The sequence below is a fragment of the Gracilinanus agilis genome, chromosome 3 (genome assembly GCF_016433145.1).
Source record: "Gracilinanus agilis isolate LMUSP501 chromosome 3, AgileGrace, whole genome shotgun sequence".
Lineage (NCBI taxonomy): Eukaryota > Metazoa > Chordata > Mammalia > Didelphimorphia > Didelphidae > Gracilinanus > Gracilinanus agilis.
This window is the reverse complement of record NC_058132.1, coordinates 623,677,010-623,697,799: the sequence shown is the minus strand read 5'-3', so window position 1 is coordinate 623,697,799 and position 20,790 is coordinate 623,677,010.

The following is a 20,790-nucleotide window of genomic DNA, read 5'->3' as shown; positions in this document are numbered from 1 at the left end:
TTCTAGGGATTATTTTCTTAGTAGAGAAAATAGAGAAAAAATTCATAGTAATATTGATTTTTTTTCTCTGCTGTCTATTATCATCAAAGTATACACTCAGAGCAGTGCTTTCTCATTTTATTTTCTTCTTACCTCCAAAATAGCTGTCTAGGCAGAAATAATAAGAAAAAAATCTCCTTCGGTTATCCTTAAAAATTATCAGCAGCTTTAAATCATTATATTTAGCACTCAATTCTATTCTTATAGACAGACCACTTTTATGCTCAGTCTCTGCTTTTTGCTTCCAATTCCTATACGTTTTATTCCAATTCATAATTAATGGCAATGATTGAAATAAATTCAACTATTTTAATTGAAATATAAAAGATATGAAGAGGTAAAAAGAGAGTGAATGACTTTTCTGTAACTTTAAGTATCACATCTGTGGCAATAAAATTTAATTCTGAGAGCTACTAATTTTTCTTGGGCTTCTTGCTCCCTATACAAATATTTTACCCTCTCTAAAATTTTCTCCTCCAAAAAAAGGATATATTTTATACAACACTTTGCTTTCTGCATTTATATCATGAAATCTAAGGTAGAGTGATCAATTTATTCAAGTTTTACCAAATTTAAAATAATAAATATCAATAAATACAATCATTTATGTGTTTTGTAAACATTTAATTTATAAGTTTTTATCATTACAACATGTTGTAAGGCAATTTCTCTAATTATTATTTTCCTTAATTTATAGATAAGATAACTGAGGCCTATAGAAGAGAAGCAACATTTTGGTGATCAATAAGTTAATAAGAATAGGAGGTAGCCTTTCAACCATAAGCTATCCTGACACTATGTCTAACACCTAAAATATGTTCTTTCTCTGCTTGTATTTCTTTCTTAATATCCAAAGTCATGCCTGTAAATTCAGCCTTCCTCTCATTTCTTTTACCTTTTGAAGGCATAAAATTAACATATCATTATAGATTTAGAGGTGGAAGGCCTTCTCAGAAGTCATTAGCAAGCTCAATCTTTAATTTTACATAGGAAGAAAATGAGAGCCAGAGTCATGACTTGCCCAGGGTCACAGAGATAATAAAAATGAGTTAGAATTTGTTCTAGGTCTTCTGACTGTGAATTTGGTGCTTTTTCCAAAAGTACTCTACAAGTAAAGAATTTGTCAGAGAGGGGCACTTTGAAGAGAGAATTAACTCTCCCTTTGTCTATTTTGAGTTAACCAATCAAGAACTCAAAGTACCCCTACTTAACACTTAGCTAACCATTAAGTGAGTTCACAAGCCACTTACTAGTAGGGAAAGTTCACACCTCCAAAGGCCACTGCAACCCCTGGGCAGTGTTGGGCAAATTGAGAGGCTGTGATTGGTTATTGAGTTATTGGTCATTGGTTATTGTGGTAGTGAAACACAAAAGGACTCCACAGGATTATATTTGCAATGAATCTACTGCACTCAACTTTAGTATAACAGTGTTCCAAGACAGGAAGTCAAGTGAAGATTCTGTGGTTAAGAACACACAATTGTTTCTAACTGCCTGTCCTGGCTTAATATGGATGATGCTGCTTGACTACAATTTGAGACTTTACAGTTGAAAGGAATCTCCTTCTCCCCTCAGATATCTAAGGATATGTTCACTAATCCCTGAAGTAATGATAACATTCACTTTAGGGATGTTTAAGGATTTCATAACAATGGGTTTCTGGGAGGGAAGCAGGGAATGAGAGAAAGAGGGGTATAGGAGATCTTTGGCCTAAGTTATTGATGACCAGATGGTATATAAATTGAAGGTAATCAGGATATTCAAATTTGTTAATTGTTGATGGTTAGCCCACTAGTTTCCAGCCTGGCAGAGCCAGATGGCTTCAACCTGAACCAGGTTATTTGATGGTGAATGATGTTACTTCTTCTTGATAAATAAATTAAATCAGAATGTTCAGTATAGGATATCACAGGATCTGAGACTATGGAAGTGATCAGTGCTGGTTGCTGGTGTCTTAAGTTGACTTTTGGCCTGCCTGAGCCCAATCAACCCCACCAAGCCCTGTCTCAAAATTGAGATCCTTGTCTCCCTTCAAATCCTGCTTTTATACCTTTTCCATCAACTGAATTTGCACCTGCCAGGCTTTGCCAAGCTTGGCTCATTCCAATCTCTAAACAGGTAACTGTCAATCATTTTGCTTTTCATATTGTATTGCAAAAATGTCATTACAATTAGTGAGCCTGGCTGAAGGGTGACTCTTAAAGGCAATCACTTTTTCCTGGACTCACCCTGGGCTGGAGCTTATTGAGCTGGAGAGACTTGTTGGGTGAGTGACTCAGGCTAAAGGAAGAGGCTTGTGTTGGTGGATTTCTGCCTGAAGATGCCACTGAGTCTTTCATGTGGAGATCAGGACTTGAAGGATCCCTTTCTGGGTAGTGAGCTTTCTTCAGATCAACACTTAGCTTGGTAGGCCAGACAAATCTCTACATCCTTCCTATATTTGCCACTTTAATATCTCTACCTTGTTGTAAATAAAAGCTGCTAACAGTTTTTCTGACTTAAGGGTTAATATTTTATAAATGGCAACCACAATATTACTTTTATAACTCTTATATTTAGTCAAACCTAATTTTAAATCTTACAGCACCCTTAGGTCCTAGTGCCAGGTCTAGGGTTGAAAGGATCTGGTTTCAAATTAGACTTTGGATATTTCCTACTTATATGATCCTGGGAAAGTCACTTAACCCCTATTGATTATCCCTTATAGGTATTCTGTCTTAAAACTGATACTAAGATAGAAATTAAGGATTTTTTAAAAAAAATTATCAGAGGAAGAGAGAAAGAGTACTCTAGAAGATATCTAATCAGTTGAAATCCTTCATTAAAACTATATTTTGCTTTATTTTAAGTTCCATAGGCCATAATTCTGTGGTCCTGAATTTTGTTATCCATTTTCTACTTTGAGCCCAGTAGTATCAAATATATTTCCACCATAATAGTAAGTTATGTGGCAAAGAGAAGAGAATATACAAAGTGTCTAGACATGCCTCCAAAGAAGATGATATATATAGTTATAAATAGGCATTTTTTTGATTGTCTATAAAGTAAACCAAGCTGCCTAACAAAGTAAACTCTTCAGATGAAAATTCATTATCCTTATTTTATCAATCTCTTCTTCACTGTATGTACACTAAATTCATCCTGGACATGAAGAAAGGGCAGGAAAAAATTCCTGTCAAACTTGTGATTTGCAGAGTTGTCTATTATTCAATAGGCTTAGAGTGTCTGTGCCAGAAAAACAAACACACAAACAAACAAACAAACAAACAAACAAACAAAAAACTTCCTAGGAGCCAGCTTACTGCTGTCATGTTACATAACTGATGGAGGCATTAAACTGATTGAATTCCCACAAACCCAAGCCCAGGGAGATATTCATGTTAGGGAGAAGGATGGGAAGTTGAGCACAGTAGGAAAGTCAGTATCTTGAAGAGCAATGATGATAATCGAAAGTACAGATGTAAAGAATTCAGAGGAAGGTAGAGGGTAGAACAAGCCACATACAACCACTAATATTTGTTTACATTGAAATAAAGCAAGACCAAAAAGTTTTTTTATATAAGTTATGGCACTTGGGGCTCGCTTGTACATTGCCCCCTCATATTTCATTATAATTCCTGCTTTTTAACTTATTTCTGCTTCAAAAATTTCTTGTCATCTCTGACTATATAGCTTCATATCTACCATTTCCAATTAGTAATACTGACTTTTTTTGCAAGATCATTGTGTTCTTTTTCCTTCAGAGGAATTTCTTGGCAATGGCAAAGATTTTGTTGTATGTTTAACTGAGGCCCTTGATGCATCTCAGCTACTTCCTTCTCTAAAGGTAGGGTTATGAGTGAGTATAGCCTTGACCTGCCAACAAATCCAAGAAACTGCTGCGTCCTATTACTTCTTCCTAGTTTAGACAATCATTTCCTCTTACTCAGAAAGTTGTAATAGCCTCTTAACTAATAATCATCATCATAATTTATGTTGTGATTTGAAGTTAGTAAAGGACTTGGCATAGATTATCACATATGATCCTCATAACAACCCTCTGATGCTATTATTATCCTGATTTTGTAGATAAGGAAATTGAGGATGAGAGAGATTAAGTGACTTGGTCAGGACCTCACAATTAATAAATGTCCAAAACAGAATCTGAGCTCTTACCTGGCTTTCCTGTAGTTAGTCCATCCCTTCAATTTATTCTTTATGTGTTACATGATTAATATTTCTAAGATACTATCCCTATCAAATCACCCTCTCTTTCAAAAATAAGCAGTGGCTCTTAATTATTCATCAAAGTATAAAGTGATTCAGACATTTATAAGCGTCTTTACTTTGTCTCAACCTGCTTTTTCTTAGTCCTTTCTCACATTGTTTCTCCCTCGTACATCTATGTTCCAGATGACTCTGGATGAGTCTTACTGATGTCTCTTATCCTTCTGTCTGTATAAATTTTTTTCCTTTCCTGATTAGACTTCTTCCTGGTTCCTGTCTCAATTTGATCAAGTATCTCCCTCCCTTCAAGGCCCTTTTAGGTGTTTCTTCCTCTTTGAAGCATTCTTTCATTCTATTCCCTCCCAAGTTGAAAAGTAACTCATCCTTCTTAATGTTTACATAACATTATACCAGTATCTTTCCTTTACTCTTATCACATTTCCCTTTGTATCATTATTTGTGTTTCCATTTTCCCTCTAGCCCTTTTCCCCAGGACTAGATTGTAATCTTCCTGAACAAAGCCAGGTCACTCTGCATCATATCAATCTTCATATATCTAGAGCCTTAAATAATGGCTTGTATAAAGGTATTTTCTGGATTATAGTGATCCCAGGCTCTATAATGGGAATCATAGAAATATATCATTCCTGCCAATGATTGAAGCTAGAAATAGGCCAGATCTTTGCTTTCATACCAACCACAATTGCAGTGATCATCTCATTCCTCCAACTCTATTGGTCCTTAATGAATTCAGTGCACAAATTGCTAGGACACAAGCATGATAGCACTGTTTTGATAATGACATTAAGAAAGGAAATAGAGAAGTTACTTGAAGAGAATGCTCAATTGAAAGAGGGAAAAAAATTGAAAGAGCAATACAAACAACTGAGGGTCCAAAGCCAGAAGTTACTTGAAGAGAATGCTCAATTGAAAGAGGGAACAAAATTGAAAGAGCAATACAAACAACTGAGGGTCCAAAGCCAGAACAAACAGTGGTCACTTTACAACAGGAAGGTGACATGGAATATACAGAGATAGAGGCTCCAATGATTCAAGTGAATCAAAAAACAGAAACAGCTGAACTCATGAGCCAAGTCAACCAAGAGACAGAAAATAATGAACTTACACATGACAAGCATGCTACCAGAAAATGACTTAGCAGATATGGACATAGAAGCAATTTTAGCATTAGATGTAATTAATACCAAGCCATCACAAACATACCCTGTTTACACAGACTCTGATGACATGAGTTCTGATGAGGAAGAGGAAATGAAAAGACTATATGGAGAAGCAAATGTACCAGTAATCAGGGTACCAAACAGGCATTAAGGAAAGATGTGAGTGGCTATGTTTCATACATGTATGGATAACTAATCCATCAAAAGGATAGAATACTTAAAGAAAAGCCTAAATACAGAAGGATTACAAACATAATGTAGAAAAGACTGTAGCAATGAAAATCATATATATAAATGGAATCAAAGCAATATTGTATTGCTAATTCTATCAATAGAGAACATTATCCCTCCAAAAGGAAAGCATATGTAAGTGGATATTGATCTACAAAACCTAGCCAAATCATTGCAAAACATAAATCCTTGCAAAACATCTGAAAGTGCATATAACATACACATACAAACAATTGATTGACATTACAATCTACACTGTTCCTGTATCAGGACCAGGGAGTCCATCTGACAACATGTATGACAACAGACAACATGTGATGGAGAAACAGAGAAGGGGAAAAACATAAAGAGAAGAAAAGGAAATTGAGAAAATCATCAAGAAGAAAGATGCAAGAAAAGAGTACTTGAAAAGACATTGTGAAAAAACTTTTGAACTTTGAACTTTGCAAAAATGGACAATTGCACAAAGAGAGGACAGAAGGAAACAATTTACATAAGACTGGTGCAATGATACCACAAAAACACAAATTAGCCTCACACTTTAGGGAAAATGCAACCATAGTACATAGCATCAAGATACAAGAGAAATCTACAGACAACTTTAAGAAAACTGACAACTTTGAAAACAAGAGTAAGTATTTTGCATACACAGTACATAAAGAGAACACAAAACACAACACAAAACTGATATCTATTTGAGACCTTGTGTAAATAAGCAAGTGTCTGAAGATTGTGAAAATACAAAATGTATATATTTCTATAATGTAAATTGTTGCAAGTTCCATAAGATTTTAACCACATGAGAAGATCAAGTGATTTTCTTGTCTGGTTAACATCAATATGCAGAACTAATGCTTGTATAAATGTATAATAGTGTAAATAATGTAAATTTTATATATACCCGTAATATAGATTTGAAAAGTAGAGTAGAATTGTAAATAATAGTCCCTAACCATGTAGATACTGTAGCATACTAACAATTTAGAAGATAATTTGGACATTAGACATAGGGAAAGTGCAGAAAGGGTTAGGGAATTTAAAAAAAAATTAGTGAGCTAGTGAAAGGAAAGCACAATAATAAAATATTTACATGTTTTTGGATCGATAACTAAGAATACTAACATACTAAAATAGATTCTCAATATAAAAACTAACATTGCATTTAAAACATAGATAGTTTAAACATAATTTGATAACAGCTAGAAATAACATAGTTGTTTTGCATTACTTGATAGACATATATTAAAAGTAGAAACAAGTTAAAATTATGTTAAACTCATAGATGGATTAAATAATAACTTAGAAGAGTTTAAGGATAAAAAAAATTGTTATACTGTAAACTTAGACATTGTGTTCAATGGAAAATTTTTCTTGTTACAAAATTGTTTTACCCTGTAAATATTGTTATATAAATTGCAACACTCACCCCCCTGCCAACCTCTCCAAAACCCGTCTTGAAATAGGAATAGATAGATAATTAGTATAGTGATAAGGCAAGATAAGAATTTATTATTTTGGAGGGAGGGGGAACATATGTGGTAAAATAGAATGTAATGGGCTTCTGTACCAACAGCAATGCAATGACCCAGGACAATTCTTAGGGATTTATGGTAATGAACGCTACCCACATTCAGAGGAAGAACTACAGGAGTGGAAACACAGAAGAAAAGCAACTGCTTGAACACATGGGTGGGGGTGGACATGATTGAGGATGTAGATTCAAAACTACCACATCATTGCAACTATCAACAATTTGGAAATAGGTCTTGATCAATGACACATGTTAAAACCAGTGGAAATGTGCATCTGCTATGGGTGGTGGCAGGTCGGGGGATGAAGGGGAAAGTAAGAGCATGAATCATGTAACCATGTTTATTTTTCTAAGAAATAAATATTGTTAAATATTAAAATTTGTGCAAGGGGGGATGGGACAAAAGGAGCCAGAGAAGGAGTGACTGACTGTTGGTGACAGTTGAGAGACCAGAGGGATTCTGTGTAAATCTCCAGAGGAGGAAGGAGAAGGAGTTCCAGCAAAGGACTAGGAGAGAAAAGGAGGACATCTCAGCTCGGATACAGTCCTGAGGGCTTCCTGAGAATATTTCTTTTGGACATTGAAACCTGGATTCCCTGGTCAAAGGCATCCCATCACTTCTCACCCATCAAGACTTCAAACAACGAGTTAGCTAAGTGTTTGGACTCCAGTTTGGGAGCTATCACTTAGGCTCCTCCCATTACCCAACCTTGCTGAGAGACCCTTTCCTGTTTGACTTGCAATTATAGAAAAGGATAGAAATAGGAAATAGAAATGTAAACTGAAGGAGAAGGTGCGAGGGGAGGTGCTTAGGAGTGGGAACCCCAAAAGGTTCTTACCCAAGTTATGGACCACATAGAAATAGAGAAGAGGGCACCCCAAAATCCCTCTGCCCCTCACCCCTTTCCCCAATCCCTATATTGATGTCAATTAAAGCCATTCATTAGTCATATAGCATTCCAGAGAGTCTGAGTGACAACAAGGTGGAGGGGAATCACAGCTTGGTTTGGCTGCCTCCATCTTGGAGCCAGACCACCCCCTGTGAAATTGACTGACCTCAGGGGAGGCTTGTGTGAATCTCGCCCTTATTCAGAATCAGATTGGGGTACCTAATACCTCATCTTATAGAGAAGCCTAGTCCCAAACGCCTGTGGGGCAGCACAATCATCCAGGTCACCCAGTTTCGGGGTGACACCCCTCGAAGTCTACCACAGTGAATATTTGGCCCTGAGGAGAGAGCTGGAGGAGTCACCACCTCATAGATTTAGACTCTCTCCCCCTCTATTATAACATTCATTGACAGGCTCTCCTAATTCTGATAGTTCTTAAAACCATGCTAGAAAGGTTTCATATATAGTTATAACAATGAAAAGGAAGGTTCTTTGTTTTTGTTTTGAAGCACCCACCTAAGTGTGGAGGGGCTTATCTCCAGTACTCTGGAAAATTGGTGGTGAATTCTTTGGCTGTAGATGCTCATAAACGAAGGAAATAGCCTTCTGACCTGTGCAACCTCTATGGTTTCTGCTATGTCAGTGAATGACAGCAAGGGGAGCCAAGAGTAATAAGAATCAAAAAGTCTTTGGATTGTCTACACACCTTAATTTTGGTGATAGTATTCTAAATGTGAGATCCTTTTCCACCCATCGAAAAGTAGAGACGAAATTGGGTGAGCTGAATGATTCTTATCTTAATATTCCTACTATAAACAAAGACATACATACATACAGACAGACAGACAGACACACACACACAGAGGACAAAAGTTGCAACTTGGAAAAACATGTTATAATATCATAGAGACAAAAACATTAAACACTGTGATGTTCTAAAAAAGAAATGGATTGGTCATCAAAAAAAAAAAAAAGAGAGAGAGAGAGAGAGAATCAGTGAATTGCTTCCAGGTTCCATCAGTATTCTTGTGATGTAAAGAGAATGTAGGAAGGTGGCCAGAATGTGTAATGCACACCTTGTGATGGACAATTAGCATAGACACATAGCTGTCTTCATCACCGGAGAAGATACCAAAATTGATGAGATAGATCATAGTTCCATTACGATATAACGTACTTTTTTATACCTGCTTTAAAACATCTTTATATAAACCTAGTGTTAAAAGTTGCATCAGACTGAATTATAGTTAATTGTGTTTAATTTTTGCAGAGTGTGTGACTTTTGGGGGGAATAAAATATTAAATTAAAAGGTGAGAGCCAATATTTGATCTTTTATATCACTTTAATATACCAGCTCATTGTCTTTTGGGGTGTTATGTTTCCCATTCTCTTTTTTAGTTAGTCAAACTTAATCTGCCTTGATACCCATGAATTCTCTATCTTGTCTACTATACATATTCCATTTTGGAGACCCAGTGTTAATTCACACATTGCAAACAATGATAAATCTATCTTAGATAAACAGCTTTATCTAAGAGAAGACAAATGCATATTTCCATAATCTTAGAATTTTATAACCTTTTAAAAAACTTTTATTTTCCATTTTAAAATCAATATTGTGCATTGGTTTTAAGACAGAAGAGCAATAATGATAAACAAAGGGGGTTATGTGACTTACCTAGGGTCACCCAGTTAGAAGGTTTCTAAAGTCAGATTTGAACACAGAACCTGCCATCTCTAGGCCTGGCATTCTATGCACTGAGCAACCTAGCTCTTCCCTAGAAAGTTCTGTCTGTCCATCTGTCTGCCTGTCTCTTCCCTCTCCCTCTCAAAATGAACTCTTACCTTCTCTTTTAAAAATGATACTAAATATTGGTTTCTAAGCAGAAGAGGGGTTAGGGCTAGGCAATAGGCGTTAAGTGAGTTGCTCAGGGTCAAACAGCTAGAAAGCGTCTGAGGTCAGATTTGAACCCAGGACCTTTTATCTTTCTAGACCTGATTTTCTATCCACTAGTTTGCTTAGCTACCAAGCGTTCTAAAGCCACATCAATTTTCTGAACTGTATTGTTGCATCTGAAGTAAAAAAATATGCAGTCTTTAAGAGTCTCCATAATTTTAGCACCTCAATCATGTTACATTTTTAAGGAATTAAAATACATATTCTATTTCTCTGAATTAATTGAAAACTATCAAGTCTTCTAAATTTGGTTTAATTTTTCACCACAGTTTGAGAGTCAGTAGGAACCACCTAGAGAAGCATAGATAGACAGCCATTTGTCTGAAAAATCTAGTGATTTTGGTGGAATGCAACTTTAATGAGCTTAGTGTAGTCAAAATGTGTAGCATGGCAGTCAAAAGGCTTGTACCACCACAACCACAACGTTGGGTTTCATCAAAAAGGGTATAGTGGAGCCAAGTTGGTAGAGTGTAAGCCAGAATCCTGATGATCTCTCCCGACATTCACTCCTAACAATTTTAATGTAATACCTCAAATAACATTTTGCAATGGCAGAGCTAAAAGAGGTCAGAAGGGAAGAGCAAAGACAATTTAGGAGATATGCAGGAGACATCTGTAAGAAAGGGGACACCAGTCTGGAGTGTAAGTGGTGGCAGCAACATTGGTGGACTTCTTTGACAAAGGCAGCAGCATCTTAGGGAGTTCTCAGCACAGAGAGGGTGAAAGGCTCAGTCAACATATCAGAAAGAAATTATAGTAGACCCTTTGCTGGCACAGGGTGTAACTGGCACTGATTGGCAACTCTATTGCGCATATGTAGGTCTGGGCTATGGTTCTAGGGCCGAGAGGAGTCCATGTGATTGGCCACAAGGGAGCAAGGGCCCGGGTCACAATTCCAAGATTAAGAAGAATGTTCTAAATAGGGCTTCAGGAGAGCAGTGGGCATTGGCACAGTTTCAAAACCAAGAAGAACACTAGTACTTGCTATTTCTGGGTGATGGAGTCCAATCCTGGGTAAAGACCACAATGCAGACCAGGAGAGCAGTGTCCACACCTCTTCCACGATAACAGTAAGACAGGGAAGCCAGAAAGCAGATATAAATATTGAAAGCATTCTGAGCATGGGGATAGCCAATGGAATGACCAAAGCCAAGAGATAAAATATGCTAAAACAATTCTTTTCCTCACTCTGTGTGTGTGTGTGTGTGTGTGTGTGTGTGTGTGTGTGTGTGTATTTAGTTTTGGGGAATACGAAGTGAGAAAATGGGAACAAGAAAAGAGAGTAGGAAAATATTATCTTTGAGGATGACACCCAATGGGACTTGAAGATGAGCAGAAATTATATTTTGTGTGATCTTTGGCAAATCGTTCATCTCTTTTCCCCTTTGTTTTCTCATCTATAAAAAATAGGTTTGTTCTAAATGATCATTGAGGTCCCTTCCTGCTCTAAAATTCAAGATTGAAGCAAAGTTCAGGGAATAGAAAATGAAATGTCAGCGATGGCTATTTAAGCAAGAGACAAAGATCTAGTTAGAAGTAGAATCAAAAAATGTACTGAGAAAACATCCAGATATATATAATAATTTGTTTAAGGACACACTAACAGTACAAAATTAGCACTGAAGTTTCTGAGTCTCATTCTAGTGCTCTTTTAATCTTGCCATTTTAACTTTCTTAAAGCTTAACTAGGAATTTCCCTTATGTTGGATTAACAAGGGCTATAGCGATTTTGCTTGTTTCATATTAAATAGACAATATAAAATTTGTACTCAAAAATAAATCCCAGTCAGTATCTATTGTGATGATTTGGGCACCATCTTAGAAAATGTTTCAAAAGAATGACCACCAAAGCCAAGGTATACATCTGTGAAATAAGCATTTTCTGAGGGTTGTCAAAGTTTTTATATATTTTTCTAGTAGTTCATAATTCATCCCTATAGTAAGGGATAAAGCATGAAAAACATATCCTTCACAGGTATAGCAAAGTACTAATATTTCTGCAAACATCAAACTATATCAAAAAGACTAATTACTCAAGAGACTCAGCTTACTATGGTTGATCTGTGAGGATCTAATGTGACAGGGAGGAAAATAACCTTCTTTGTGGTGCATCTTACACCAGATGGCTAATTAGACTATGAATTAACTCTGGATATATGGTTTTGAACTCTACATAACCCAGTTACCAATGACTTCTGCACCATTAGAGGTAGTATTCACTTACTACTGATTCCTTAAAATTAGAATACACATTGTTTCCTATCATGTGTGAGTGAATTTGTCCTGAATATAGTTTTTCTTTGAAAAAATTATGTATTTTCTTTTGACATTCCTTAAATATTTTTTAGTTTCAGATTCTCTCTCTCCATCCACTCTCCCTCACCCACCAAGAAGGGAAATGATATTATATCAATTATATATGTCAAATGCAAAACCTATTTCCATATTAGGCACTTTACCATAAAAAAACAAAGAGAAAGTAAAGGAGGAAGAAAAGAAGGAAGGAAGGAGGGAAGGAAGGAAGGAAGGAAGGAAGGAAGGAAGGAAGGAAGGAAGGAAGGAAGGAAGGAAGGAAGGAAGGAAGGAAGGAAGGAAGGAAGGAATTATATACAAAGTTCTTGAGAGCCAAGAACCCTGAACCTTGGCTATAATACCCTTCAGTTATTATAGGCTGAAGGTAATGAAAAAGAAAAATGTAGGGATAGAATCACCTTATTTCTTATTGTTTGCCTTTCCCTCAAATCAGATAATGGGGAGGATGAGAGTATTTTTACAATATCCCAGAAATCAGATGACAAGAAGTTAAAACTTAACTTCACATAATGGTGGATAAGGGGAAAATGGAACTATTAATGCTTTTTTCTTTGTTTCTGTTTTTAATATAACAGGGGAGAATTATGCCCCCAGATGTTAGGAAGAATGTTTTTGTGTTTATTCTTGCTTTAAAGTAAATATTCCTTTGTAAAAGCTAATTAAAATTTAAATGATTAAATGAAACTAGGGTACAAGGGGAATCTAAATACCACTTGATGGAGGATAGAGTCAATAGCTGAGTCTAGACATCTCCAGAAACATTTAAGGTTCCTGGGAAGGGGCACAATGTAACCTACCTGGCCTTTAGGCAGTATGGGCTAAGATATTAACTGTTACATTTATTTTTCAATTGGTACTCCCTTTTTGTAGAATGTCTATGTTATGAAGTAAAGGCATGAACATTTAGTGTGTAGAGTTAGTGTTGTTCGCGTATTATTATTCCACTAAAAATCATGCATTTTAAAAAGAATTTCATGGAGAAAACTGCAGACTGTTAGAAACAAGAACCATTATCACTAGGAAGGCATGGAAAGCTGTGTGACTATATTTGTTACAATGGCTGGATTCCAAGAAGGCTACTACTTACTGGATACTGTCTATTGGAAGAGTAAAAGCCACAAAGAGAATTAAAACCTCAGAAAATTGTCAAACTTGCCTTATTCTACTTCCTTGTCCTACAAATGTCTTTAACAGTTTACATTTAACATCAAATTATTTATTTCTCTAAAGATTTATCAAATTATTTTAAAGTCATACAATATTAATTTTTTAAAATCAAATATCTCATTTTTGCATCATTAAGTTTATATTTAAGGCCCCAGTTTAAATTGAAATGTTTAAGTAAAAAAGAAGTTTGACAAAGACTATGAATTATTTGGTTTCACTTATATTAATGAGTAAGAGGGGAAACAAAAATCCTAATATTTTCTGCAAGGAGAAATTATTGCAAATAGAAGTACAGAGCCACCAAAATGGAGAAATCACCTCATATCTAGAGAATAAAGTCCTTTTCAAGTGAAGAAGTATCAGTTAGAAAATATTGGAATACAGCCAAAACTTGGTTTGTCATTTCAAAAGGAAAAAAAAACCCAAAAAACTTTTTCTCGAAGCATCTTATATGGTTGTTCATATAATTTAATTATTAGAGATTTTAATAAAACCATGTGCACCAGAAATGGTCATGCTGATCTGTGGCCTAGAAGAGAAAAATAAAATAAAACTGGGAGAAGTTCCATTATCATGCAGTGTGATTCATTGAAGAATAGTTGGTATTTGTTGTTATATTTTGGATCAGTCATTATGCTATCCACACTGCCATTCCCCTTCAACAGAACAACTGGATTAAACTGCAAACATCTTTCAATGTAGCCAGCTCCTTGTTTTTGTTCCCTTTGTGAATACTGATGCCATCAAAGAAGAAATCTTATTGTGGGAGTCTCTTTTGGAAACCACTAAGGCCATTGATGTATTGGAAAAATTGTACCCTTCCTCCCCCACCAAAAAACAACAACAAAAAAAACTAACAAAACTTTGAGTTAAAAGAAAAGTGTTATTCTTTTTTACACAGACAGAACTCCTGTGATTCTTGGTAATGTATCTGGTTTTGGTACTTGTTTGTAAAAGAAGCTTCTCATGTCATTGTCCCTCATTGCTTTTTATACAAATATGCTCTGGTAACAAGACGCTTCAAACAACCCTGACAAGATAGCCATACAAATCATCAACTTTATCAGAAGCAGATCTATGAACTGTTTTATTTTTAGGTCTCATTAAGAAATAAGAGCAGGCTATATAAAGTGATTCTCTACTGCATAGAAGTTCACTGTCTTTCTAGAAACGGACAAGTTTTGAAGTGTTTATTTGAACTAAGAGTAAAAGGTTCACTTCTGAATAAAAAAGAAAACCCATTCTTACAGCACTTTGAAAGGAAGGATTTTGCCCATTGGTTGGCTTACCTGGAAGACATCTTTAATTCTATGTCTGAGTTATCTTTCAATTCAAGGTATTGGCATCATTGTTATGGATGTTACTGAAAAATGGTAAGATTTCAGGATAAGATGCTGATATGGAAGTAGAAAATAGAAGTTTATATCCTTGTAAACTTTCAAATTCTGAGGGGAGAGCTTTACTAAGATGGAATTGAGAAACAAAATCCTGTCATTTTTTTCCTAGTAAATACCTGTAAACACTTCAGAATGCTTTCAAAGTTATTTCTATCATTATTGTATTGGAATTGAATAATACATTCACATTCTTTTTAAAAACATTTTTTGATGTAAATCTTATCAAAAACATTGACCTATTCAAAGATAAACACTTTAAGACTTATTTTTGTGTTACTGTCACTGCAGAAATAGAAAGAAGCTACATAAATCTCAAGGCCATTTTGTGTTTTTCCTTATACTTACCATCATACTGATAATGAGCTTTCCTTTGTAGAACAAAAGTTTATCAATCTTTACTTGGTAGAACCTACCAGAGTTTATACTCTGATGGCAGAGCTTTCTATTTCTCCCAGTAAATTCATTTTACTTCTCCTTTAAGAAGACATTGTTCAGTGCATATATGTTTAGTATTGATGTTGTCTATGACCTTTAAGCAAAATATAGTTTCTTTATGTATCTCTTTTTAAATTATGCTTATTTTTGCTGTTTCCTTGTCTAGGATCATGAGTTCTATCCCTATCTTTTTTTAAAACTTTATCTGAAACATATTAGATTTCCTCCAGCAATTTTTTAACTATTTGTGAATCTTTATGCTTCAACTATGCTTCTTCTAAAGGAAAAAAAAGTTAGATTGTTCTTTCTGATCTATACTTCTATCCTTCTCTCTTTTATGTGGAAATTCATTCCATTTACATTCATAGTTATGGTTATAAACTATTTCTCTCCATTTCTTGTTTCAAGTTTATACTCTACTGAGAAGTGGGTGGTAAGAGAGATGAAATGTGCAAAATACTAGTGTTCTAGGGTTGATGCCATTTGCTTCTGCTCCCTTATCTCTCTGTTCTTTCTTTAATCCAGAACCCAATCACAGATTCTTATCCTTTCTTTTCTTTTAAACTCCTCTAAAAATCATCCTTCATAGTTAATTACTTTAGAACTAATCCCTCCTGTAATGTCTCCTCCCTCCTACTTCTTCTCTCCTTGCTTCCTTTTCCCTCTGAACCTAACTATGAATATATTCTTCCCACTTTGAACAGTTTAGAATAAAGTTCAAGTGTTTCCTGTTCCACCCACTCTTTTCTCCTTGCTAGTATAGCATTTTCTAAATCTTTGTTGAGTAGATGAGGGAGAGAGCTTGGCTACGTTTTTTCCTATTTCTCTGCCATGTTGGCTGGTCCTTTTTTCTGACTTCTTGACATAGCTTTCATGAATCCAAAGCTACCACCATGCCATGATGAATTATCAGAATTGTATTTTGTATAGATGTGAAATTCTTATTCATAATCTTCAATATACCATCTGTAAGGATAAGTGATAAGGGATAGAGATAAAAGTATGGATTGTCTTTAAGAGGAAAGGAAAATCTACCAAGTGCATTGGAGGCCTTCATTTAAGTCTTTTAATATTCTTTGTCAAAATATAACCCACCTCTTTTTTCAAGCATATATTTCCTTACCTATGTATTTTTGTGCCACTTCTTGCAAACAAGTCATTGTTGGTAATATTTTATAGGCTACTTATATCTCCTATATGCCTTTCCCTTGACTGTTAGGTCATATGTAATTTGATTCTTCTGACATCATGGTATTCTATGATTAATAGCCATATGAGTATCAACAGAAAACCATCGAGTAGTTTTGGATAGCATTGCATTATTTTAAAAATGTGATATATCCTAATTTCTTCTTTCTTTTTAAGTCAGCTCAGCTAATTGACTGTCTAAAATATTTGATTGATGAATACATTCTCAAATTGAAGTTTAGGAGGAATTCACCAAATAGAGGAAGAGACTGTAGGGGTGGAGGTACTGTAAGCATGAGAAGAAGGTTGCCAAGTAGAGGGTGGAAAAGAGGTCTGGGGATTCATGGGCTCATCCAAAGCCTAAAGATATAATTTTTCCTCAGTCCAAGAAATCCTGGATAAGTTTATACCTGGGATTCTAGACCCACAAAAACAAAAACAGAATCTATGACTATGATAATGCCACAAAGGGGTAGAAATTGGTAAGGCTCATCGCAAAGCAACCAAAGTATTATCTATCATTTATATGGCACTTTAAAGTTTGTAAAGCCCTCTGTACGTGTTAGTTTATGTAAAAAATCCTTATAAACTGTTTTTATAATTGTATTTATGAACTTCTCCACCACAAAGTTTTAAAAAGTTGACATTCAAGTGACCCTAGATTTTTAAAGGCACGGGCGGATGCCACAAAGCTGGAAAATCTTTGAACATGGGTCAAGTGATGGAGTATATATCTATCATATGAAGATCAGCCTAAGTAAGTACATCACCAGGGCTACTTCTAGCTGAGAAATTCTTCAGTTATAAAGTCTTTTTAAAAATCACATAGCTAGCACTCATGAAGTGCTTTAAGCTTTACAACTAATATCTCATTTGATCTTGATGATAACACTGGTAGGTGGGTGCAATTATGATCTCCATTTTACAGAAGAAAAAACTTAGATAAAGGTTAAGGACTTGCCCAGAGTCATACAGCTGGTAAGTTTCTGAAGCAGGGAGTTTGAACTCAGGTCTTCCTGACTCCAGGTCCATTAGTCTAAGCACTATATCATCTAAAGGCATATATTCTGGGGAGGGAGTATATGAGTGGCCTATCACATGAATCAAATCAAAGACTGTAGAAGGATTGATATGCAGAGCACCAGGACAGTGGATGTCTTTATTTGTATTCCTTAACTTCAAGTTAATTGCAGTATATGCAGTCAATAGATTACATATTATATTATGAAGCAGAAGAGATAATTAGATTATAGAGGAGTACATCACAGGCACATAGAGTTAGAACTAGGAGTAAATTTAGAGGTTATCTAATCCAACTTCCCAATTTTTACAAATGAGGAAACTGAGGCCCAGAGATGGTAAGTGATTTGATTAAGCTCATGTATATAATGAGTTGAAAGAGCTGGATTTGGGCCCAAGATCTCTGACTCCGAAATTAGTGCTCTTTCCATTATACTAAGCTAGGTCTATAGGAGAGTCATTAAAAGAAGGATCTACTTTTAAAGCAGTTACACGTTCATTCATTCAGTTAGTATTTTATTAAAAACTACTGTATTTGAGGTACCATATCAAAAGAATTCTTGACTGAACCCAAAAATCTCATGTATGTGGTTACTTTAAAGCTGTCATCTTACTCATTTGGAAGAGAAGTTAGCAAATTGAAGGAAATGATGAATATTTTAAGGTGATGTAATTCTTTAATATCAGGACAGATTTCTTTGATGGGATTATTTCTCATTATAAGGACTTGTAAATGTTCTACAATTAACACCTATGGAGCAGAAAAAGGATAAGAACATCATTAAAAAGAGTGAATATGATTTATTCTCCTGCTGAATTCATGATTCTAGATTAAGTAGGATCAGTATGAGATAAATTTAGTATTATATATCTCCATTAGTACAATGCAAATATATTTAAGGAAATCATCATAGTTCGTAGAATCCGCTCATTTAAAAAAAAACGTGGAATCTTTTCAACATAAAACAGTTGAAATTTAAAATAAATCCTTTTCTAATGTGTTTCTGACGGACAAATCATGCAGCTTTTTTTTTTTTTTACTATACTTACTATATCATGTTTCAAATTTAAAACTTATCAATAGTGCCCAGCTAGCAGGATTACAGCCTGTGAAATGGGGCCAGACACCCTAGTTTTGGGGTTCCCTCTGGTCTAAAGAATAGTAGATAAATTGGGCACACTGGTTCCTATAGTCAATAGATGTTAAGGGAGTAACTGCAATTTATTAGCCACTTTACTAAGTGCATTTGGGGATACAATGATGACTAAGATCTACTCTCTACTTTGAGAACCTGGCAATCTACTAATGGGAAATAAAATAAGTATATTATAAGGTAGAAAGTGATTTGCAGAGAGAAAAATCCAAAATGAGGACTAAGGGGAATTAAGAGGAAGAGATCCTATCCATTTGGGTATTTGTGGGTATTTGGAGGGATTTGTGAAGAGGTAGCTATATAATGTGGCCGATAAGAGTGCTGGACTTGGAGTCAGGAAGTCCTGAATCTGAATTCTGCTTCAAATACTTATTGGTTATCGACTCTGGGCAATTTATTCAACCTTTCCCAGCCTTCGTAACCTCATCTATAAAAAGGGAATGAAAATAAGAGCACCTACTTCACGAGGACATTTGTGAAGATCACATGAATTAACATATATTCAGCATTTTGTAAATTTTAAAGCTTTATATGAAACTTGTGAAGGAGATGATCATTGAGCTGGGTCCTGAAAAATCAGTAAAATTTCAAGAAGAGGAAAAAGAGATAGCACTGGCATAATTTCAGTGAAGGGAACAATTTATCTCCTCTTTTCCCCATCTATTTGTTCTCTCATTCTGAGCCTCAGAGAAACCAGAACAAGTCTAATCCCCCTTCCTTATGGCAATCTTTTACATTCAAGAAGACATCTGTCAGGTCAGCCCTGAGCCCTCTCTTCTATAGACTTTTTGTCAATGAGGAAAAAGTAACCTTTCTTGAACAAAATCAGTCATTTTACCTATAATCTCAATCCCATACCTTCTGGTCTCTTTCAGAAGCTTGTCCCTTGTAATCATTCCTTCTTTCTCTTTCATCTCTAATCTCTCCTTATTTACTGATTCTTTCCTTGCTTCCTGGAAATGTGCTCAAGTTGTCCCTTACTTTTCAAATTCTTCATTTGATGATAACATCCCCTCAATCTATTTTCCTATATTTCTCTTCCCTTTCACCTCAAAATTCCTTTGAAGAACCATTTACATTCCCTGCCACTACTCACTACTCCACTAACTTCTCAATCCCTTCCAGTCTGGCTTCTGGACCTACTACTCTAATGAAACTGCCTTTCTCATGTTTACCAATCATCTTTTAGTTGATCATTCTCTTCCTCCTTCATTCTCCTGTAGTTTTTTGATACTATTGGCCATTCCCTCATCCTGGACACTTCTCCCCCTTTGGCTTTTGTGACAATGTACAGAATCCCCCTCCCTCTACTCTGACCACTCCTTAGTCTCCTTTGCTAGATCATTATCCATCTCCTGTCCCTTTATTGTGGGTATTGCCTAGGACAATTTTATCTCTTTTCTCTTAACATTCTATCTCTGTAGTTGTGGCTTCCAGGAGTTAAAATACTATCTCTACCAAAGGGATTCCAGGAACTGATCTTATTGCACAAGATGGCTCTTGTGAATTCTAGGCATATATCAATAACTGCCTGCTGTATATCTCCTCTAGGATATCCAACTGGCATATCAAAATAAATATTTTTGAAATGGAACTTATTATCTTGACCTTCTTCCCAAATTCCTTATTTTTGTTCACATAATCAGAAATATTTTAGGAAGGGTTTGGGGGGGGGTTGGAGAGGGAGTCAGCTTTCTGGATGACATATTGCAGAGAAGTTTTTTATACCAGATAAAATCTTGATTTTGTCAAATTTAGTATAGAAGCAGGAAGACTAGTTGGGATTTTATTGATGTAGCTTAGGTAGGAAGGAATAGGGGCTTGAATAAAGGCAATGGCCATGTGGCAAGGGGATGAATATGAAAAATGTGTAGGTACAATCAACAAGACTTTGCAACTGGGAATAAAGATGAAAAAGTGAGGTGCTGAGGATAACTACAAGGCTGTGAGTCAAAGTGCCTGGAAGAAAGCTAGTGTCCTTAAGATATGAAAAGTTCTTATACTGATGCTTATAAATTTAGTACAAAGTCTCTAAGATTAATTTTTATTCCTAACAGCACCTTGAATTAACTCAAGCAAA